Source organism: Equus asinus, chromosome 4 (genome assembly GCF_041296235.1).
Source record: "Equus asinus isolate D_3611 breed Donkey chromosome 4, EquAss-T2T_v2, whole genome shotgun sequence".
In the NCBI taxonomy this organism is placed as follows: Eukaryota; Metazoa; Chordata; class Mammalia; order Perissodactyla; family Equidae; genus Equus; species Equus asinus.
Window position 1 is genome coordinate 123,994,877 of NC_091793.1, and position 24,894 is coordinate 124,019,770.

General features: G+C 35.6%; 1 long non-coding RNA gene across 4 annotated transcripts in view; it reads left to right on the plus strand.

The window, feature by feature from the left end:
* Window positions 1-24,278, plus strand: part of LOC123285190 (uncharacterized) — a 174,408-nt gene extending 150,130 nt beyond the window's left edge. Inside the window, exons 2-4 of one of the 4 annotated variants that reach the window (XR_011502911.1) lie at window positions 13,492-13,588; window positions 16,099-16,241; window positions 22,277-24,016. This is a non-coding gene — a long non-coding RNA (uncharacterized lncRNA). Of the gene's footprint in view, window positions 1-13,491; window positions 13,589-16,098; window positions 16,242-22,276 lie in introns of all 4 variants that reach the window. The other 3 variants (XR_011502912.1, XR_011502914.1, XR_006526768.2) reach the window with 3 other exon arrangements.
* Window positions 24,279-24,894: the final 616 nt, after the last annotated feature.

Below are 24,894 nucleotides of genomic sequence, written 5' to 3' on the forward strand. Positions count from 1 at the left end.
TCACATGCTAAGCTCCCCCTCTACTTTGTATGACAAGGATTATCTTATAACCATGGGGGAAGCTACTCAAATCCACAAACACCTTAGACACCTAAAAACCAAAAGGTGTACACTGACTGTAGAAGGCTTTTTGATATCATAAACCAAAAGAATTTTCTGCATAGTAAACCTGGATTATGCCCTGGATTCTTACCATATGTATATACTTGCCCTCAGAGTCAGAAGCTAGAGAATTTATTGATCATCAGATTACATTAAGCATTTTTTTGTTAATTCCTCACTTTCCCCTGATGAATCTCATCTTCTTCCACCATGAACTTAATGCAGCGTGAACATGACATTTCTTCATGTTTGCCCCTCTTAAATGTTGGCACAGATACCATAGCGCCCCTTAGAACTCCCGGTGCCTACAACCTCAGTGAGCTGCAAGGAGGTAGCTTTTTAGACATTCTTGAGCCAATTCGGACATTTCATGATGTCCTTAAGGCTGTATGATGCCCTGGCCGTATGGCAACGTTTCAGCCTCTGGACTGAGAATTGCTAGTGAATCTAGATCATATTTTGACATTTCCCCTCAATTTTGCTTCCCAAATAACCACTGACCTGGGTGATCATAAGAGCTGATAACAATATGATTTCTGGTTCAATACTGAGAAGCATGCCTTCAAAAGCACAGAGATGGCATCCCTCTCTATCTTGTCTAACCAACATAACTATTTCTTACTAGATAAAAAAGTCTCTTATACATGAAGCCTCTGGACTATCAAATATTCAGTCATCTCAGTATACATTTATTATAGGCCTTTCATTTGTCTTCTCTTGCCCCTACCTTTCCACTCTTAACATCACAGCTAGCGGGCTTTCACAATCCACAATGTGGGAATTTACATTGGCCATGCAAGGATTCAAAAACCTATCCTACCCCAAATCCTATCACTATATTATAAGAAACATTCATGCATAATAGCAGAAGGAACTTGCTTTATAAAAGAAGGCCTAAGTACCAGACGCTGGTCTTAGGTAAAGTAAAATGATCCATTTTGTGAAAGAAACTACCGGATACCAAGAGCACCTTGGTATGCTGCATGAAGACTTGGAAGATGTGACCCCATGACAATGAAACCTGGGAAATAAAATTTAGGACAATTCAGGTAGATTAAAATGTTTAGAAACCACTGGAGGATATTGAGCAGGAATTGGCATGATGTGACATGTTTTCATTGGGTTAGCTGTAACAGCAAAGGAAACTTATGGAGACAATTACAAAACTATTTAGTCCAGGTCAGAGATGTGGTTAAAAGCAGTTGGATTCCAGATATATTTTGAAGGTAAAGCAGACGGGATTTGCTCATGAATTAGATGTAAATATAAGGGAAAGGGAGAAGTCAAGGATAAACCCAAGGTTTTTCACTTAAATAATTGGAAGATGGAAGTGCCACATTTTAAATGGAAAAGATGGTAGAGAGAGAAATTTGTAAGGACAGCTCAGGGTTTCAATTTTGGACTGATTGAGTTTGTTATATCCATTAAATATTCAAGTGAAGATGTCAAGTAGGTATTTGAATATAGGAGTCAAGTTCAGAGGCATGATCTGGACCAGATACATACATATGAGAATTGCCAAAGTATAGATGGTGTTTAAATCCAAATGACCCAAAAAGATCACCTAAGGAGTGAGCGTAGAGGGGTTAAGGACTGAAGCCCTTCACTGCTTAGAGATTAGAGAGACGAAGAAAAAACAATAAAGGGATTGAGAAGGAACAACCAGCAATCTAGGAGGAAAAGCAACGGAGCGTGGTGCCTCAGAATCCAAGTAAAGAACATCGTCTAAGGAGGAAGGAATCGTCATTGTGCCAAATGCTGCTGCTGAGTCAGGTGCAGAGAGAATCAATCATTAAATTACAAGTCATCGTCATATATTTTAGAACATTATGGTAGGTTTTAAACTATAGAAATTTGTGGACAATTCTTTTTCCATAAAGTAGACCTTGAGCTCAACAAATACATTTGTTGTTTTTAAATACTCTGAGTAAAAGAACCTCTTCTGGTGTTGTTACAATCAATATGCAGCCTGTGTAGACTCAAGCTATTACATTTAAGATTTTGGTATCAAAGTACTAGCCCTGTGTCTTGGGGAAAGCTGCATTAACACGGTTTGTTTCTATCTGGTTAGGTTACAGGTTGCAGTAAGACTAAGAAGAAACATATTTTACTATTTTTAGATAAAAGAAAAAAACATAATTGCTTGAAGGCTGACAATTGAGTTTTTCCAATTTGATGTAAGAAATTTTTTTCTTTTAGCTAATTGCCCAATGAACTTTAAGTTTCTGATAGTCCAAATTTATACTCAGTATTCCCTTGGCAACTGTCATAAACAGACTCAGACATTCAGTTTTTCTCTAAAAAATGATCCAGAGTTATATAAATCTCATTTGTGAATGCAACTTTAAAGAAATCCTTAGGTACAACTTAAATGGTATATTTAAAAATAGAGGGGCTGGCCTGGCAGCACAGCGGTTAAGTGTGCACGCTCCGCTTTGGCGGCCTGGGGTTCGCTGGTTCGGATCCCGGGTGCGGACATGGCATCGCTTGGCAAGCCATGCTGTCGTAGGCATCCCACATATAAAGTAGAGGAAGATGGGCATGGATGTAAGCTCGGGGCCAGTCTTCCTCAGCAAAAAGAGGAGGATTGGTAGCAGGTGTTAGCTCAGGGCTAATCTTCCTCAAAAAAAAAAAAAAAAATAGAGGCACTATATATGGTATATTCACTACTATCAAACAGCTGAAATATTGTGTAAAGCGGATAGAAAGTTATACAATTTAAAACTTGGGGGGAAATCACATTATTTTAAATTTAATTTTAAAGGCCTGTTTTATCTCAGATCTTTGTCAAGATGATATTTATTCATTCAATCACATTATTAACAATGCAATAAATAAATGTGGTTGTTTTTGCTTTCTTCTTTGGAAGTCTTGGCTATAGGCAGAGAAATGAGTCACTTTAATATTTTGCTCAAGAATAATATTTGTAACAATGCTAAGATAGGCTTTACTTTTAATGTAAGTATTATCTCTTGTTGCCACATTGTATAATCAGGGCATGGGGACATGAGACATGGGACAAAGATACATATTTTTTCAAATAATTATAACATGCAAGACCTGGATGTGTTTCTCTGGGCAGCATTTTACAATACTCCAGTTGACATTTGGTCTCAAGTTCCTCCACTGAGAAATCAATATAGAAAAGTATGGCCTTATTTCAGGGCTCCACCCAAAGCTGCTGGTGATTATGTTTCAAAAGATTTCCTCTGCAGATTTTCCACTGCCTTCACAGGAGCTCTGAAACACTTGGGATGAGACACCATTTCCTTTATTTACGGGAAGTGTTGCTAAGTTGGGGCCTCTATACTTACCCTGACATTTTGCTTCAGAAAGATAGGAGAAAGAAAAATAACCAAGACTTTTGGCAGCTCGTTTCTGTATGATTATGAAACAGGGTTACCTGAAAAGTGGCATGTCCTACGGAAATAGCAACAATGAAAATAGAGTAGTTAAGGGGTAATTATTGTTGCTACACATTCTGGACAATTTTTTAAATAGAGAAATTTCTAATTTTATTTTAAATGCTGTTATTAATAATACTTTAAATAAATTACCACACAAAATATGATATTAAACATTAAATTATGGCTTTTTATAAATAAGGCACTGGCTCATTCAGTCAATCGACCACTCTTGATTTTAGCTACATCTGAGAAATGCCAGGAGGGGTCACGCAAGAGAGCAAAATCGACAAAGTAACAAAGTAAAATCTCTCCCCATTTGCATTCTTTTCTATTTGCCCTAAAAATACATAGAAACGTTGCATTGTTTAAGGAAGAATGTCTACACAGCATTTGCAAAACCCAAGGCTAACTCTTCCTTTGCTTTGCCGGCACGTGTCAATCCTACTTAGCTTACATTTTCCTGCCAGGAAGCCATTTGGGTTTAATTTTGGGATTTCCAAGGAAATTATTAGCAACAAAAAATAAGTGGGGAAGATGACAGACTCTTTTTTTCTCATAAAGGATGAATGAAATTGGAGATGACATTTTATGTAGAAGTTTAACTCATATATTTTAATTTATTTTTATAGTAACACGAAATAACATTGTTTTACTATCACCATAGTTATTAAAATACGAGCATAAGTGTTTAAAGGAGATAATTGTGTATTTAAGTGGCTGCTTCTATCCATTATTTATTTAAACTCTAGATCAAGAGTTCATCGTAGGTAGTGAAAAAATGGAATTAGAGCTACATAAGAATAAGACCAGATTTTCTTGAACTCAAGTGAGAGTAATTATAGTAAAATATAAGTACTTTAAAAAAACCCAAATGCATAGAAAATATATGAAGACAGATTAAAATTACTTATTGGAGAGACTATGGAATGTGCTCAAAAACTTATTTTTTAACCTGTCTTACATTATGTTATCACACAGAAAGAGTAAAACAAAATTTAAATCACAAAAGCATTAAGACAGAAAAATGATTCTTACTTAATTCAAGAGCCAGTGGAAACTTCTCAGCCATTAGTGTGAAGAATGGCTAATTTGACTGGAGAGGAATTACCTGATGAATATTTGAAAGATTATTAAAATACCAAAAAATGCCAGTTTGCAGAGATATCATGTACAGAGGGGAACATAAAAAATTACTGAATAATCCAGATACCCATGTAAAATCATGTTAGGTTTTTTTTTTCCTAGAAAAATATGTGAAAAGGTTAACTCAAGTTTTCCACAAATACAAAACAAGGAGAGCAAATTAAAGGAAAAGAAAGAATTGCAATGAGGGAAGAATGTTTCACATAGCCAGAGAGGGGAATAAAAGCAGAAAGAAAATGAGGTGAAAAACTCTTGCATGTGCAAGATGGAGAGTTCTGAGTGAGACATTCAGGAGAGGACTAGAATTTGGGAGGAAAAGACAGAAGAAATCTAAGTAGTTTTAAGATGAGTTAGTGTTGTTTCTTTGAGCTTGGCACTTCTGAGAGTAATTTACCTCTGGTTGCATCATTGATTGGTGCTGTTTCTAATAAAGATGGTGATGATGAGAGCTAACATCTCAAAGAATTTACTATGTTTCAGGAACTGTGCTAAGCACTTTACGTTTATTGTCTCTTGGAACGCTTAAAACAACTCTGTAAGAGTTTACAGATGAGTAAACTAATGTTCAAAGAGATTAGAAAACTTGTTCTTGGTCACATGGCTAGCAAGGATTTGTCAAGACAGACATGCATGACAGATTTCCAGCTCCGAAGCCAGGTCATCATTGGTTTTGCTCTGTGATCTTCCCAAAGGCTCTTCAATGGAGAGGGTCCATCCTAAAAGGAATAATAATTTTAACCCAGAGGTGTTTTTTTTTTTCCTTTTGGGATGCCGCAGCACACATGCTTCTAGCCTTGGCTTACAACGGGATTACAAATCAGAGTCAAATATTTCCAAACCTCTTGTAAAGTATCCCTGAGGTTCATACCATAAATGATGTTTGTGGGGAGAAGGGGCGGAGGGACAAACAGACACTCAATTTTACAAAACAAAGAGGAAGAAAGGAAATAAGAGAGGAAGAAAAGGACAAAAAAAGAAAGAAGAAAACCAAGGCAGAGAAGCAAAAGTCCAAAAAAAGAGATAGTGAAAATTATTGAAATATTAATTAATTAGCAATATTCTCTTCCAAGAAGAGGCTTGCATGACTGAAGTTTGATACTAACAGTGCGAAGTCATGTGGGATGAAGAATGTGTGAAATAATAGCTAACACCTAAGACTCACATGCATTAGACACTCTTCTAAACTTTACGGATATTAACCAGTTTAAAGTAAATCAATTCTATAAACTAGGTGCTATTATCATTCCTACTTAAGAGATGAGGAAACTAAATCTCAGAAAGTGACAGCCACCAATGTTCCACAGCTAAAAGTGGCAAAGCTGGGAAACAAAACCTGAGTCGTCTTTGGAGTTCATAATCTAAAAGTTCTTCCCAAAATGTAAAAATACAAGCTTTCATTAACGCTAGGAAACCTCTTTACTCCCTCCACTGAAGCCTAGTAGCTTTGGTAGGGCTAGAACAATTCTTTCCAAATATTGATGTCTATGCAAATCACTTACAGACCTTGCGATAATCCAGATTTTGATGAGTAGGTCTGGAGTGGGGCCTAGGATTCTGCAGGTCTAATAAGTTCGGTTAAAAAAATGATTAAAGAAGACAATGTAGGTGATGCAAACAAACTTTAACACTTCATGAAGCACACTGTCTCCTTTGGGAGACCTGTAAAAGGAGGTGGGAGGCAGAAAGCTTTTGTAGGCTAGAGAATGAAGAACAAGGAAGAGACAAACAGAAAATAGCTGCTGGCTGGGGCCACAGAGTCAACCTTGTTTGGAGTGAGAAGGAACAAGGAAATAAGTATAGAGCCCAGAGTTGGCTTGGCTTTGTGGTTTGGCTGACTGGATATACTGCATTGCTGGTCAAGCCGAGCGTTCACAGGGCATGAAAGTTATCTAACTTGGTTCGCTGACGTGGCACCCTGGGCAGGAGCAGCTTCATATTGGGCCTAGAAAGTTATTTCATCAGTTCCCATGTGGTGCTGATGCTGTGAGTCCACAGACAACACCGTAAGTAGCAAAGGTTTACAATTCTACTGTAGGCTCCTGAAAGGAGTCGGGGGTGGGAGAGCATTATGAAATGAGAAGGAGTTCAAGCACCAAGGTAGTTAAAACACATGATCCATATTGCATAGACCTTTAGAAATTAGGTGGTCTCAGAGGTCATCACGCTGAAGTAATTTATTTTGAAAATGAGGTCATGCTTGAAGGGACCTGTGTCTTGGTTATACAGCAGGTCAGTGAAGACAACCTGTGGCTCTTGTTCCTGGGCCTTTGCTCTGTTTATATTCTATCATAGCAATTCCAAAGGATGTACCTACTCTCATTGTCTAACTTGGTCTCTTAAGGAGGATTAATCATGCCTATTTTTTTAACAAGGGATTTGAAAACCTTGTCTTCTAATCTTCATTAAAACATATTCCTGGTTTGAAGAAATGTGGAGTTATAAATGAAAAGAAGGGGCTTTCTATTAGTCAGGGTTCTCCAGAGGGACAGAACCCATAGGAGATACACACACACACACGCACACACACACACACACACACACACACACAATGAAATGGCTCAGGCAGTTATAGAAGCCGAGAGGTCCTAAGATCTGCAGTCAGCAAGCTGCAAACCCAGGATTGCAATGGTATAATTTCCAGTCCAAAAGCCAGCAGGCTTGAGACCCAGGAGCTGATGTTTCAGTCTGAGTTCAAAGTCGGGAAGAAATCAGTGTCCCAGCTCCAAGCAGTCAAGTTGGAAGACTTTCCTCTTATTCAGGGGAGAGTCAGACTTTTTGTTCTATTCAGGCCTTCAACTGCGTGGATGAGGACCTCCCACATTGGGGAGGGCAATCGGCTTTACTCAGTCTACTGGGCCAAATGTTCATTCCATCCGGAAACATCCTCCCAGACACACTCAGAATAATGTTTGACCAAATTTCTGAGCACCCCGTGGCCCAGTCAAGATGATACATAAAAGTAAACATCACAGGCTTTGAAAACTTGACGATACATTAGAAAAAGTTTACATAGAAATATGTCAGTTTTGTAGTTGCATTTAAGTCTTGAATGAATTAAGACTGTAAAATTAAGGCTGGACAAACCATACCTGGTCAAATTTCATAACTATGCGATCAGCATTGAGAAACCTATTTTTATTCTTCAGGTGCCCAACAGGTGGTGCTATGCCTTAATTTACTACGTGAGTGCCAGGATTATTATTATTATAATGTTATTATTATTATTTAGTTGCCTCCTTTGTGAAGAAAAAGAATTATAGCAGTCAGTTTAGCAATCAGTGAAAAAACTGGAAGCCATTCTTCATAAGCCAGTAGCTATTCAAAACTCAGTTCTCCTACCTCCAAACTTTTTGACTTGGAGAAAGTTACCTAACCTCTGAAATTGAGGTTTCTATCTCTAAAAATATGGAAAATAAATAGGGCCTTCCCCTGGTGGTGATTAATTGAAATAATACATAAGAACTACTATCCCAGTGTCTGGCACTTAGTAAAAAATCAGTAAATGCTAGCTACTGTTGCTATCTTTATTTCTAAAAATTATTTTCTAAAATAAATTACTATTCTCATTATATTTAGCATGTATGGAATATGTTGCATTTGATGTGTGTTCCACATTAAAATAAAGTCTGTGTACTAAGTTTCTAAAGAAAATGTATCAGAAGAAAACATGTTAAATTGTTGTATTCAGCAGTAATAAAGATATTTTTTTAATAAATTTCTAATGTGTTATAATACTTTAAATGGATATTTTATGATCACTTCTTTAATAACTTCTCAGGATTCATGTGTACTTGGCAGTTTAACAAAATTCTATTTCCTGTGCGTAGATTCTTTTATGGTTTACTCTTGCCATTAGTGATTTAATTCTATTCATTCCATTTCTGAAGAGAAAGTCATAATGATAAAGTTGAAATGGAGAAGAATATGTGATTTAGGGTAATGTTATGTTTGACATTATTTAATTATGGCTATTCTTGCTAAAGAATTCTGAGGCTGAAGACTGTCACTTTGTAGAAAAGAATGATTATCATGTTAAGCTCTTTGTAAAACATCTTGCAGATTATAATTAAAATGTTCGGCTAATAACATAGTAAGTTTCTACTCTTCTATTAAACTTATCAGTTAAAAGAATACTGCTAAAGATGTCTACTGACAAGAACTGATTCTCTTTGGAGTCTTAGTAACTTTCTGATGTAACGTGGAGGTTTTGTCAAAATGCCCTAGGACTTTAGGAACATTTGACAGTGACTATTTTTCTATCAATGACTTTCCATATAAAGGAAGTTCTTATAAAGCATAAAATTGTGTTATTTCTACATCTACTCACTTGACGTTTAACCAAAGACATTGCTACTGATCCTTCAGGAAAGGAGCAGAGTGAGAGATACATCCCAAAGCAGCTGTATGGCAGTGGACTGAAAAGTGGACAAGCAGCCAGAGGTTCATACTCTAGTTGGCCTAGGCAACTGTCTTACTATTTGACCTTGAAGAAAAACTTTACTATGTACCTCAACTTCCCCCATTTTAAAGAATAGCTAATTATTAACAGCACAAAACTGACTGAGAATGTGAACCTTCCTACCTACCAGAAATCCCTTGATTTAAAAAGAAAAGATATGGATTTTATGAAGAATAAATCCCTAATGACGTTGGAAGAAAGTCTCTGGACCACAGTGTTAAAACCATTTGGAGAAAGTTAGATATGGATTGATGAAGGATATCATAGCTCTAAGTTCATAAACTGATGTCTACTTGGGAGGATGCTTTAGCAGCAGTTCAGGCATGTCTCAAGGACAGCAGTACTAGAAGAAAGAGGATGGTCCTAGGACAAGGATATTGAACTATATATATTCATACGGAGAGCCCACATTAGATCCCTTTCTGTAGCCAGCCCCCAATCCTTATGTTGAAGTATTTACTCAATCTGAAGCAGAGAGTGTGAGGATTTGGGTTGGAGCACACCAGACAGTTAGTGTCTTGGAGGGAAGAGAAATCCTCAAACCAGAAGTTATGCTATTGTCTCAGTTTTCTAACAGAATATCTAACTTGTCAACCACATTATCACGAGGAGCATGTTCCTCTAAACAAAACCAGTATTCACAAAAAAGGGAACACATATTCTCAAAATGATATTGAACAAAGCAATATCATCAGATATTTGAAGAAAGCAGTGAACGGGACACCAGGGACTAATTTCCAAGAGAAAATTCATTTAATAGCATGCACAGAAGATATTAAACTAAGTCACACATCTACAAAATGAGAATAGAGAATCAATTAGAGATCTTAGAAATAAAAAGCGATTATTGAAATTAGAGTTCGAAAGAAGGGCTAAAAAGAATAGTGCAGCTGCTGAGTAAATTCTTAACTAAAAATCTGAACTGCAGACATCTCCCAGAACAAGGTGAAAAGAAACAGAGTTGGCAGTATGACACAGAAGTTAAGAGAAGTGGAGGAAATCTCTAAAAGTTTCAGCATTTATTAGGAGTTTAAGAAGGAAGAAGCAGAAAAACGGTAGAGAGGAAACAGGTAAATAATAAAGAACATTTCCCAGAACTGAAGGAGGCATAAGAGGCATTAGTGCTGGACAAAGGGGAGTTGAGCAGTGTCCTGAGCGAGTGAGTCAAATAAAAGGCTACCCCAAACAAAAAAGAGCAAATCCTATATTTTTCAGAAAGGAAAATAAGGGTACCTGCAAAAAATGAAAAATCAGGCTGGCATCAGATGTCTCCTAAGTAAGACGGGTTGTTAGAAGACAATGAACAGTACCATCAGAGTGCTAAGGGAGAAGCTATGTTGGACCTAGTTTCTTATACGCAGGAAAACATTAGCATTCAGGGAATGTGGGAAAATAGATGTATTTCCAAGATTTACCCACTCTCAGGTCTTTCTTGGTATAGTTACGCAAATGTGCACATGAATAAATGAAAAATAAATTACAGACTGAGGATGACATGGTACTCGTGGACTAGCGGTGAGCAACAACAACAAAATAAGCTGTAAAATCTGTAGTCAAGTCTAAGTTACTATTGATGCATAATATTAAAGCAAAAAAGATAATAATTAACAACTAAAATCTTGGAAGTTTCAACATGAGAGAGATGTGTATGAGTGAGTGTGTGTAGGTGTGAGTGGAGTGGGGGATTTAAAGGCCCAAGAAGACTCTTGTTTTATTTAATGGGATGTCAGAGACTGATTAATGGTAGATTTTGATAGAAAACATAAAATTAAATGTGTGTGAAAAATTTAGCATAGTCACCATTAAAAATTGAAATAGACTGTTTCCAGGCTATTAAAGTAGAAAAGCTGAAATACTTCCAACTGACTAGAGGGGACGAAACCACGCAAATACATTCTGTAGAATATTCACACATAAAATAGGATGGCTAGAATTAATATAAATAAATTGGCATTCACAATAAACGTGGATGTATTTAGTTCCCGCAAAAGACAATAAATCTTACATGAGATAAAATTATAAACTTTGCTATCATTTGCTCATAGGTTCGATTAGCCCAGAACATTCTTATTTTATACTGTTGCCTCACCATATTCCCTTCGTTAAAGTTCTGTGCCTCAGGGAGATGTAAGCAGCTTATAGAATGAGAGAAAAGCTTCAGTATTTGCATATTAATAAGATTGTTCTGGCAATATATGAAAGAGAGATTGAAGAAAAGAGGCAGTTGAAATTCTCTGGAGATTCTCAAGTTACAATTTCATACAGAGGTCAACTAAAACAGAGCGTACTGTAGCAGGAATACTGAAGAATGCTTATGGATATTACTGAAAAAATCCTGTGTAAACGATTCTATTAAATGCTATGGGGAGGAGTATGCTATGTGTGCTGTAACATCACATAAAAGAGGGACTAGAATGACCTGTGGGGTAAAGAAAGTTTCCCAGGGGACCTAATTTTATATTGTTTCCTATGTGATTAATAAGCATTAGCTTGGGGAAATGGGCACTGAAGGAGACAGCAGAGTGCCCCCCGAAAGGAAAGAGGAGATGGAAAGGGACGTGGTTCTAGGACAGAAAAATTACCAACGTGGATGGCATGTAGGAGTAAAAAGGGACATGGGGTTAGGGTGCGTACGTAGGTGGGCAGAGTTTGGATTAAGGATTTTTTTTTGAAATTGCATTTTTAGAGAAACGAGAAGTCATTGTAGGTTTTAAGGCAGAGGAGGGTGATAATAATAGAATTGTGTCTTTCAAAGAATAGTCTCTGTCTAAAGAACAGATAGTTGAGAGAATATGTTTGCAGAGCGATTAGTAGTCGAAGTGAGAGAAGACAGTGACTTGGACTAGGATGATGGTTGAAGAGTTGGAAAGACGCAGGCCATATTTAACAAACACTAAATAGAAGCAACAGGAATTGATGCTAGGATGTGAGTACCATCCTTTTCTATTGCTGCATAACAAATTACCACAGATTTAGCAACTTTAAAACAACACCCCTTTGTTTATTCACAGATCTGTAGGTCGGAAGTGCAGTAGTGTGGCTGGAAATTCTGTTTAGGTATCAGGAGACTGAAATGAGGGATTTCTGATGAATTCTCATCTGGAGTCTCTGGGGAAAATGCACTTCAAAAGTCATTCATGTTGTTGGCAGAACATCTGTTCTTGCAGTTGTAAAATTGAGGCCTCATTTTTTGGCTGGCAGTCAGCCAGGGTCTGTTCTCAGCAACTAGAGGGTGCTTGCATTCCTTGTCATGTGACCCCCTTTATCTTGGAAGCCTACAGTGCAGAGTCTCCCTCCTGTGGAATACCCCTCCACTTCACATCCCATTGGACAGGAAGAGCCTATCCTTTTAAAGTACTCACCTGATTAGATCTGGCCCTGGGAGGATAGTCTCCCTTGCTTAAAGTCAGCTGTGCCATGTACCACAACGTAATCACAAGACTGATATTTCATCATAGCCACTGGGCCTTTCCACAGCCTCAGAGAGGGGATTATAAAAGGACCTGGGTCATGAGCGGCCTTGTAGATTTCTGCCTACCGCATTGAGATTTCAGGATATCTCAAGGCTAACGTCCAGGTGTTGGCCTTGGCTCATTGGGTGGATGGTGGTGCCATTTCCTGAGATACAGTTTGACAGCACAAGTTAGTTTGGGACATTTTTGAATTTGAGGATTCTTGTCTAAAAAAGCAAGTGGTGATATTGCTCTGAACATGTGAATCAAATACTCAGAATTCTTAGAATACTAAGGTGCACTATGAATTTTTAAATGTGTACCACATTTCTCAAACATGTTTGATCAAAGAAACTTGATTTCACAGAGCATTGAAGGACAAGTGCTGTATGGGGGGAAATCATCTTAAGGTATAATTCAGAACAGAGAATATAAAGAAAGTCATCAGTCATGGGGAGTCTGAAGATCATTTTTATCATCTATAAGGAAATGAAGCAGAAATGCTATGCTCTATCACAGGAAGTTTGCAAGAATCCTGTATTATTCCAGTAAAAAAAATCTTAGGAAGCAAGCCCTCAAGTAGCTTACTGTCTTTTGCATTATCTTGGCTCATTAAGGTGAACAGAATTTGAGAGTTTATTTCTCTGGACGAGTTTAAATACAATGAAATTTTCCTGAGATTATGGAAGAAAAGGAATTTGGGGGGTTTTTCTTTTCCTTTTAGGAAGCTAATATTCTTTTATTTGTTATGCCCTGTAATATAACTGCTTGTGGTTTATGGAAATACGCTAAAACGACAAGAGAACAAAATTTCTAAAGGATAAGTTTTATTAATTATGAGAAATGTGTGATGTTGAACAAAACAAAATAAGTACAAAGAAATGAGAGCTCAGGGATCTGTTTTACCATCCCAGTAAATTTCATGTAGGAAAGAAAAAACATACAGAGAAGAAGGAGAGGATGTTCCAGCAAGACTTGAAGCAATATCAGCCTTTGTGAGGTGAGCCATGGAAGTCCTTGGGAAGGTAAATTGTATAATTTGTCTGTTTAACATGACTGAATAAAAATAATAGAACAATCTCGGGGAGAGTGATAGTGCACCCTTGATGGGAATGTAAAGCAGCAGGGAAAAAAGAACAAATTCTCAATCCCCGAAACCAGCAGATATTTGCTTCAGTCAAAATGAGCTAAAGTCAGTTCACGTTCAATAATTGTAAACCCAATGAATATGTCCTGTGCAATTTTTGTACTCTTTTTTAGAAAAAGAGTATTTGTTTTTAGAATCTTTAGACTCCAGAGTCTTTAGAAAAGTCTCTATGTGGTGAACCCTAAACAAATAAGTAATGAAAGTACATCTAATTTGTAACTCTACTTTTTCTTAAAATCCAAAGAACTGAGAAATGGTGAAATCTTCAAAACTTTATATTAGATAGCAACACTTGTTAGAAAATTAGAAAAAGGTAAATGAGCTCACAAAGTTATTTCTCACAGTTGTGGGATTCTGCACCTGTAGATGACTAACCTCATGTTTCATTAAGGCATCCTTCATAAAGAGAATTGGTAATGACCTTGTTGAATGAGTAGTCTGTGTCCGCCTAAGTACCACTGGCAGCTTCTACCAATGTTAAGGGATGTGATGCCATTGACTGACTTTCATTTTACTGAACAAAATATTGAATCAAATAATCAAAAATCCTGCAAGCAGTTTTAACGGCCCTGTTAACATGCCCAGCATTTTTCTACTTGACAATTTGAATTGGTGGTTCTGTGTCTTAATAAGTTGTAACAAATAAGATGAACAGAGACTCTTCTCCCTCCTCCAATAATTTAATAATTTAAACCTTAATGTTCCTACAAATATTGACCTGGGTAAGAAAAGAACAAAAAATGGAAAATATATCAAGGATTTGGAGACTAGAAAATTATATGGAATTACTGATGTGAGTTATCCTGTAGTCAGGTCTTTATCCTGTTGTCAGAAAAGATGTTTTAAGCAGGAAGATCAATGTCTTGGTGATAGTGTTTTTACTGGTATGCAAATAAAGTGTCAAATCAATAGTTTTATCAATGTGACCTTCTTTGAACACTGGTTATAACAAAAAGATTGTGGCTTCAGATAACTTGTGCTTGAATTCTGGAAGCTGCATTTACAAATTGTCTAAACTGATGCAATATATGTAATGTTTTGGGCCTAGGTTTCTTCACACTGAATTTGGAGCTCACAAGGTTGCTGTAGGAAATAAATAAATAGTGCAGGAGGAGAACCAGAAATATAGTGATGTATAATAATAATTATTATTATAAACCTCAGAAATTGTGATATTTAATTCTGCAGAAGAGAATTAAGTTCACTGGCCCAAGTTGACAGAGCTTGAATTTAACCATCAACTTAAAAACCAAATTTCCACTACTTTTCCTTTGCAGATGATTCTCTCTTCAATATTCATCAATTAAGTCAAATTGACACTTCTGTTTTCAATTGAACTAATGTATTGCATTAAAATTTCCTAAACTCATTATAGCTTACTGGCGGCCTAATGACTGCAGTATATTTCAATTTTACAAGGACAGAAAGTGCAGGAGCCTATTCTAAATTTTATTTGATATTTATCCCTTTTTCCCTATTGCTCTAGTTGGGATTTTCTTCCCTCTTCCTATTTCCACCTTTCGTTCACAGCAAAAGTCAGAGGTGCCCTGTCTCCCCACCTCTCCCAAATCCCTACCCATAATATGTTCAGTCCTTATTCTTCACTTTATCTCCACATTATTTCAGCACATTGTAGATGGGGATTCAGTATCAAAGAACTGGCAGGATTTCTGGGTAAGGTGAAAGAGGAGGAAACCCTATGTGGTGGTGGTTGCCTTCTATGACCTTTTGTCCAAGGCTACAACAACCTGACTCCAGTAATAGATTCATTGGCAGCATCGTCAGCTCCACTCTATCTTTTGGCGTTTTGATTCTTAGAAGATTGTAGATGGACGAATAGGACTCTTAAACCGAATTCAACTGAAGTAAAAAACATCATTTTTCCCTCTTTTTCCCTTTCTTTTTGGCAAGCTAGAAACAGTCCAGATTCTCCAAACTTAGGAAAATGAAACTTCTCTCACCTCCATGCCTTCCCTAGTTGCTGCCCTTTTCTCTCCTCACCACATTCATGAGCTGTCAAAGCATGGACTACTATCTCCTCTGCTTTTTCTTTCATTCATTCTTTTATCATTAATTTTATTGCGAGATACAGCATACATAAAAAAGAGTGTAGAAAACATATATATTCATTTTGAAGAATAATTATAAAGGAAACACCCCTGTTACCACCACCCAAGTCAACAATAAGACGTTGCCAAGCATTCTAGAAACTTGCGGGTGCTTCTCTGCAATCATGAACTCCTCTTGCCTTCTTAAGTTATCCACTCATATGATTTTTTTTTTTTTAAAGATTGGAACCTGAGCTAACAACTGTTGCCAATCTTCTTCTTTTTTTTTGCTTTCTGGTTTTATCCCCAAATCCCCCCAGTACATAGTTGTATATTTTAGTTGCAGGTCCTTCTAGTTGTGGCATGTGGGACGCTGCCTGATGAGTGGTGCCATGTCCACGCCCAGGATCCGAACCAGTGAAACCCTGGGCCAACGCAGTGGAGCGCATGAACTTAACCACTCAGCCTCGGGGCTGGCCCCTGGTATGATGTTTTGATAATAATTTTGTGACTTTTCTTTAGTTTTACTACCTTGTATAGATAAAAGATGGTTTAATTTTGCCTATTTTTCTTTTTTATATATATGCAATCACAGAGTATGTATGCTTTTTAAAATTCCATGTAACATTTGTGACATTCATTGATTTGTCCTATCTAGCTATATTTGTTCATTTTTGCTTCTGTACATCTTACTAATGATGGACAAGATGAATGATCTCATATTATTTCCTGATTCATGTACAAGATTTTCTCTTGGTTGTATACCTAGGATATCAATTGCTGGCTTATAGACTGTGTGCTTCTGCAGCCTTAGTAGATAAGAACAAACTGTCTTCCAAATGGCTGTATGAATTTACAGTCACACCAATGGTCTATGAGAGTTACTGTTACCAAACCCTCATCAGTGCAAGTTATTGTGATTTTATAATTTTTGCAAACTAAGGGTATATAAAAGTTAAAAACAATCAATGTTTATCTAAATGTGCTCCTTTTACTTCTCTTTCTTTGTTTTGATGATAAAACCAAAATTCACAGATAATAAGGAACATAAAGCTAGTGTTGTGTGTTGAATGGTGGCACCCCAAAGGATATGTCTACCCAGAATGTGTCAGTGTGACCTTATTAGGAAAAAGGGTCTTTGCTGATATAATTAAGGTGAAAATCGCAAGCTGAGATTATCCTGGGTTAGCATAGAACCTAAATCCAATTTTAAGTGTTTTTATAAGAGAAGAGAAGGGGAAAGACACACAGGAAAGAAGGCCACGTGAAAACAGAGGCACAGATTGGAGTTATGCAGCCCCAAGCTAAGGAAGGCCTGTAGCCACCAAGCAAGGAAGGATTCTCGTCTAGAACCTTCACAGGGAGTGCAGCAGTGCCAAAACTTTGATCTTACACTTCTGGCCTCCAGAACTGTGAGAGAATAAATTTCTGCTATTTTCAGCTACCTAGTTTATTTTAGAGATATATGGAAGCCATGAGTATTAGCTTCTATTGCTGTTTAACAAATTTTAGTGGCTTAAAACAGCACAAATTTACTATCTTACTGTTCTGGAGGTCAGTGTCTGAAATGGGTCTCGCTGGCTAAAACTCCTTCTGGAGTTTCTAGAGGAGGATCTCTTTCCTTGGTCTTTCCAGCTTCTAGAGGCTGCCTACAATTCCTTGGCTTGTGGCCCCCTCCATCTTAAAAGCCAATAATGGCCTGTTGAGTCTTCCTCACTGAGAAAGGGAAGGAGACATACTTCTGAACTAGCGGAAGAAATGACAATGGAAACAGAAAAGGGCAGATAAATCTACAAAATGCAACAGATAAGCCTGGGACCACAAACACTGGAAGCTCTACCCACCCCCAGCTCTGCTCCCCACTGTGACCTCACACCCTCCTCATATCCCAGGCTGCTGGAGGTCCTGTCCTGCTACATAACATCTGCCACCTATGTCTAAAGTAGTCTTTATGAATTAATTCCATGAAAAGTGACCATGAAAAAACCCAAAATCTTGTATAATTGCTTGAAAATGAATAAAAGAAAATAAAACTTATTTATGTGCAACTTATATTACTTCTTTAAATAAGCAATTCATACTTTCCTGTTTCAAGTAACTATTTCAATATATTTTATTCAAATATGAGTAGATGGTGTGCTTTTGTGATTTAACTTAATTTGGTACTTAAAAAATTTCTTCTCTCCAAATTTCTTCTATTTCCAAAGAAATGGAAAACCAGCACATCTACATTTAATCACAGGTTGTATTGTTATTACCTCTGAGGATAGGAATAATTAGTGAACATTTTACCTACTTGTATTTTTTTGCCTTTTGAGACATGAAACAAAAATTAAATCATGTTATTAGACTGTAATATTTAATTAAAAAATTTAAACTAAAAATAAGTATACAGAATGGTAATTGATGAAGCATGGATAATGAACTCTCCAGATTCCTTTTGGAAGAAACCCAAAACACTAGCTGTTATAAATGAGTCATCACAATCTTTAAAATCTAAAAGCATAATCTTTAGTCATTCTTCTCTTCTTATAAAAGAGTGCTTAGCAAGGAGGCAGTGCCACGGAAAGCAAAGAGCATTGCACATAGAGTGAAAAGACATGGCCCTGAGTTCTAGGACATTATTGGGTCAATTATTTTTTTAATAAAATGAGGGCAATAATATTCACCCTATCTACATTGCAAAGTTGCCCTGAGAATTCCATAGGATAATATACGACAAAGTATCTTATATATGTAAATATGTTATAAGGAGAAAAATTTTACTGTGTTGCTTTATGAAATTCTGAATTCAGATATTAAGTTTGTAGGTCTGAGATCTGAACATGTTTGAAAAAAGATGTGTCCAAATAAATGTAGGAAAAATGTCTACTAAAATGTGGCATCATTCCCTTTTTTGCAATTTTATGCAAATTGGGGGTGAAGGTGCATTTGACTTATGAACATCCACATGGGAGAACAATGTAAATTTGAACAGGTGATGGGGGAAATCTTAATTGACTGTGTTCCTACCATTGCCATCATTACCTTCTTGCAGAAATGATACTATACTGCAGGAGATGATGAGATGCATATGAATTCTCTCTCCTACCTTTTCATGAATTAGGGAGAAGTTACACAATGACCCTTATTATCCTCCTGCATTGAGAGCCATCTTTAGATGGTCTGGTTCCTATAGAACTAGGAGGCTCATCCACTGAACCTGGAGAGACGATGGGCTTGTGATTGCTAGAAAACCAGTATTTCCTCCCACCTGGCCACATCCTTCCCCCAGCACTCCCCAGAAACTTGTAGGGGGAAAAAAGATCTATGTCCCAAGGATCAGTGGAAGTTGCTCAACTTGGTTTAGAGCAAGAGCAGTAGCAAGAGACACAAGATCCTAAGCATCCCTGTTGTTATCAGAAGGAAATGCACAAAGAACATGTTGATAACTGATGTCCAAATGTCTCTAATTTTATGTGTATCTTTAATAAAATATTTTAAGATAAATGAAATGGTTATATTTGAGCTTTTAGCATATTTTGTTTTATTATCTATATAATAATAATATTTTCTAGTAAATTTCATTTTGGCATAATATAGATTAAATATATTTCGTTGCACTAATCTCAAATTACTATTTGTTACGTTGTTTACAAAGAAAATTGTATGCAAAGTTTCATGTGAATAATAATTAAAAACATTTTTTGAATGTGACCTGTTTATAAATTGGGAACTATATGCTAGTCGATAAATTTTCAGTGTATCTGATTATTCATGTTTATACCACATTAATGTTTTTAATTAAAAGAATTTTTTAGAGCAATTTTAGGTTTACAGAAAATTGATCAGATCAAACACAGTTCCCATATACTCCATTTCTCCTCTGCTCAGTTTCCTCTATTATTAGCATTTTGCATTAATGTGGTACATTTGTCACAATTAATCAACTGATACTGACACATTATTATTAACTAAAGTCTATAATTTATGTTAGGGTTCACTTTTTGTGCTGTACAGTTCTATGAATTCTGACAAATGCTTAGTGTCACCTATCCACCATTACAGCATCATACAGAATAGTTTCACTGCCCTCAAAATCCCATATTCCATGTATTCAACTCTCTTCCTCTCTCCTCAAGCTTCTGGAACCAGCGATCTTTTTACTGTCTCTGTAGTTTTACCTTTCCAAAATGTCATGTAGTTGCATCATACATTATGTAGCCTTTTCAGACTGGCTTTCTTAGCAGTAGGAATAAGGGTCTTAGAAATAGGTATAAGCCTTCTCTTAGTAATAAGCATAAGGTTCTTCCATACTTTTGTGGCATCAAACTCATTGCTTTATATAGCTGAATAATATTCCATGGTTGGAATGTACCACAGTTTGTTTATCCATTCATCCTTTGAGGAACACCTTGGTTGCTTCCAGTTTTTGACAATTATGAATAAAGCTGCTGTAAAAATACATGTGCAGGTTTTTGTACAGACATAGTTTTCAACTCATTTGGGTAAATACCTCTGAGTGTGATTGCAGGATTCTTTAGTAAAACTATGTAAGCTTTGTAAGAAACTGCCAAACTGTCAAACTGTCTTCCAAAGTGGTTGAACTATTTTGCATTTCCCTCAGCACCAAATGAGAATTCCTGTTGCTCTGTATTCTTGCCGTTATTTGATATTGTCAGGTTTTTTGATTTTAGCCCTTCTAATAGATGTGTAGTGGTAACTCATTGTTTTAATTTGCAGTTCTCTAATGACATAGGATGTTGAGCATCTTTTGTTATGCTAATTTCCCATCTGTTTATTTTCTTTGGTGAAGTGTCTGTTCAGATCTTTTGCCTTTTTTAATTGTTTTTTTATTGCTAAATTTTGAGTTCTTTAGATATTTTGTATACAAATCTTTCATAAGATATACGTTTTGCAAAAATTTTTCCTTCTGTGGCTCCTGTTTTTATTCTCTTAACAGTGTCTTTCTCAGAGTAGTTTTTTATTTGAATGAAGTCCAATTTACCAATCGATTTTCTTTCTGTGGATCATGCTTTTAGTGTTGTATCTAAGAAATTATCACCAAATCCTTGGTCATGCAGATTTTCTCCTATGTTTTCTAGAATTTTTATGGTTTTGCAGGTTACATTTAGATCTTACATTGAGTTAATTTTTGTAAAAAGCATAATGACAGTGTTTAGATTTACTTATTTATGTATTTGGATATCTGATTTTCCACCAATAGTTTTTGAAAATACTATCTCTTTTCCACTGAATTGCCTGTGTTTCCTTGTCAATGAGCAGTTGACTATATTTGTGTGGGACCATTTCTGGACACTTTATACTATTCATTGATCTATTTGTCTATTCTTTCATCAGTTCCATACTCTCTTGATTATTGTAGCTTTATGCTAAATCTTGAGATTGAATGGTGTTAGTACTTTGATTTTGTTCTTCTTCAGTATTGTGTTGGCTATTTTGTGTTTTTGGCTTTCCACTTAAACATTGGAAACACTTTGTTGATATTCCCAAAATAACTGCTGGGATTTTGATTGTGATTGCATTAAATCTATAGATCAAGTTAGGAAGAACTGATATGTTAATATTATTGAGTCTTCCTATCCATGAACATGGAATATCTCTTCATTTATTTGTCTTCTTTGATATCTTTCATCAGAGTTTTATAGTTTTCCTTGTATCTTGTACATAATTTATTACAACTATTCCTAAGCATTTTGTTTTTTTTAGTGCTAATGCAAATGGCATTTTGTTTTTAATGTCAAATTCCAATTTTTCATTGCTGGTAGATAGGAAAGCATTTGTGTATTAAACTTGTATCCTGCAAGCTTGCTATAATTGTTTATCATTCCCGGAGTTCTTTTGTTGTTGTTGATTATTTGGGGATTTTCTATAAAGACAATCATGTTTTCTGTGAACAAATTCAGTTTAATTCTTCCTTCCCAATCTGTCTACCTTTTATTTCCAGGCTTTGGATTTTATCAAATGCTTTTTCTGCATCTATTGACATGATCACTGATTTTTCTTCTTTAGCTTGTTAGCGTGATGGATTATGTTGATTGATTTTTGGATGTTGAATGAGCCTTGTATTCCTGGGACCAATTCCATTTGGTTATGCGTACAATTATTTTTATACATTGTTGAATTCAACATGCTAGTACTTTGTTGAGAATTTTTGCATCTATGTTCATGAAAGATATTTATCTGTAGCTTTTCTTTCTTGAAGTATTTTTGTCTGATTTTGGTGTTAGAGTAATGCTGGCCTCATAGAATAAGTTAGGAAGTATTTCTTCTGTTTCTGCTTTCAGAAAGAGATTGTAGATAATTGGTATCTTTTTATTACATTAATTTTAAGAATTATAAATCTACTCTCTGACTCTTAACAAATGCATGATTACTATATCCCCAACTTTGTATTGTTTTAATACTTATATGGATTTCCAACTCTATGTTTTCATATTATATAGTGTAGATTGAATTACTGGCCCCAATTCTTTACCCTATTTTACATCTGTGCCCTTTGCTTTCTGACTTTGCAGTTCTCAACACATGATTTTGGACTGAACCACGTGACTTGCTTTGACCAACAGGACTTTACAAGATGTGATGCAAGAAAACACTTGATATATTCTGGCACAATATGGCTTGCCCTCTTTACTTTCTGGCATCCACAACAGAAGAACAAACATGTTGCAGTTAACCTCTTGATCCAAATTAAATGAGACATTTGGAGTAGATATAGAGCCAATCTACAGTTTGGAGCCAAATCCAGACCAGTGTAGCTGAGCCCAGCCTAAATCAGCTTATCTTCAGCCAACCTGAAGATGCATAAGAAAGAATCAAGTCACTAAGATTTGTTGTGTTTTATGAGAGGAGCATTAATAGCTACAGAAATTGGTTCCTAGAAGTCGGATGTTTTACTAGTTTAATGAAAGTGAGTTTGAGTAAGAAACTAAGATTCCTTTAGAATAATTTTTCAAATTTTTATTATTATAGTATTACAACTTGTAAAAAATATTCAGGAGCTGAATACATTATTCAACCTGAGGACAAGTTTTGATAAAAATAAAGCGGGTGAGTCAAGTTTACAACTTTGTGTCATTGGCAGCTCTGTTGACTTCTATTTTAAATACATAGCCTGTATAATTAAAAAAATGGGGAAATATTTTTATGCTCAATGATATCTCTCACTATTTTATTTTCTTTCACATCATAAATGGATTGATTTATTAGAAAAACTTAGTTTTGATAGAAAAACATCATATTCTCCTTTTGATTTTAAATATGTTGGTGTATGGAGTAGAGTTAAGACCCTATTTGTTTTACGTAATCTTTTCCCATTATTTCAGTGTTCGTTAAGCTTGGTTTTCCAACCCTGGGTATACTCTTCACCAGGATTGCCTTACCAGCTCTCTTTCCATAATTTTAAATCTTTTTTGAACAAATTTTATATGCAGACTTGATTTTTGACAGAAGTGGAATTGCTTTAATAACTCTTCAAATGAAAATTTAATGAGGTGGGAGAGAAATATGAAGATTCTTTGGCTTCCCAATAGAAATTCAACAATAGGAAACAAAATGATTTAGACAAATATGTAAAGGAAAAAAGTTGAAAATGTTAAGAATACCACATATCTGATATGCAGAAACTGTCATTGAATAATGCCTACTGAAGGGATTAATAATTTTCTTTTTACAATCAACATCATGTTATTGCAAACTATGTCTTCCACAATTTACACTCTTTCTGTAAACTGATGAAATATAATATAGTTCCTCAAATAATATTCACTTATCAGAACCACTTGGTAAACATCCCTATTGTTTTGTGGAAAACTATAGATGGGAAAGCTCCCTGTATAAAGTGCTTAACAATTTCTTTAATGAATGAACATTCTCTACTCATTATCTCTAAAATGGATTTATAAATAAAGTATTAATGTCTCCAACATCCTAAAACCTGGCTTCAGTCGCCAGTCAAATTAACAGGTTGAAGCCATAATAATATTTCCCAGAAGACCCTGTTGGTTGTGTCCAATGGAAAAAAGTCACTAAGTATAGTGTGTGGTCTGAATTAGTAAAATTTCTACGTTAAAAAGTAACTAAATTTGAAGTAAATGATTTAGTCCTTGAGATATGTGAAAAAAGTGTAAAATCTAATTTAATTTATATTTTCTAACATCATTCCTATCTTATTTTTCTGTCAAGCTCATCAGCCATGTTCCCCTACAGAATAATTAACATTTCTGATGTTTCCATTAGATAAAGAGTTTTGATTCAAACATGTTTTTTCTCAAGAATCACTTTAAGCTGTTGTAAAATTTGTTGCTTGAAAACAAACGTGTCCTTTTGTTTTTATAATACATGTGTAATGTATTATTTAAGTGCAGTACTGTATATTGTTTAGGTATAAGTACCTGCAAGTTATACATATTTCCAAGAAAGCCAAAGATTGTTCATACATAAATAATTTAATGTATTGTTTAACCCATTGATTAGATTTAATGACACTTTGAATTGCTATTAAAGCTTATAAACAGTCTGGGTAGATGAAAGATTCTCTTATGATGCTGTTTCCAAGTTATCTTTCTCTTACACAATTTTCTTTCTTCCACAAATTTATTATGAATTAAGAATAGAAATAGTTTTAAATATAACTTTTTAAAAATGATATGATAAAAACCTTAAAATTATTCTTTCAGTAATTACCTATTTAATAGTAAATGGGTGATAGCTCTTCAAATTTAGCTGCAGAAAAATTCAGGTCCAGATTGGTCTAATCTTATTCAAAATGACTGGTTACCTGGGCACACTTGGTGGGATGGATTACAAACCAGCAAAAAATATTTCTCTATGATCTCCTTAGTAGTCACCAATAAATACCTTGGAAAATAAAAACAATATTAATTCCATCTTGATTGAAATTAGTGATTACAATACTAGTTCCAGTATTTAAGCATTCCAGTAAATCATAGTTTTTTAAGTTCTTAATATATATATTTTTCTTAGTGTAATACTGTTATTTCATCAATTTAAAACCTGATTTCTGAATCATTTACATCTGAAGTTCAGGATCAATGACTCTATTATGTGTAAAAATCACAAACTAATGGGCGGTCTCAATTCTAGACAGATCTGTGCAAAAAGATCTAGAATT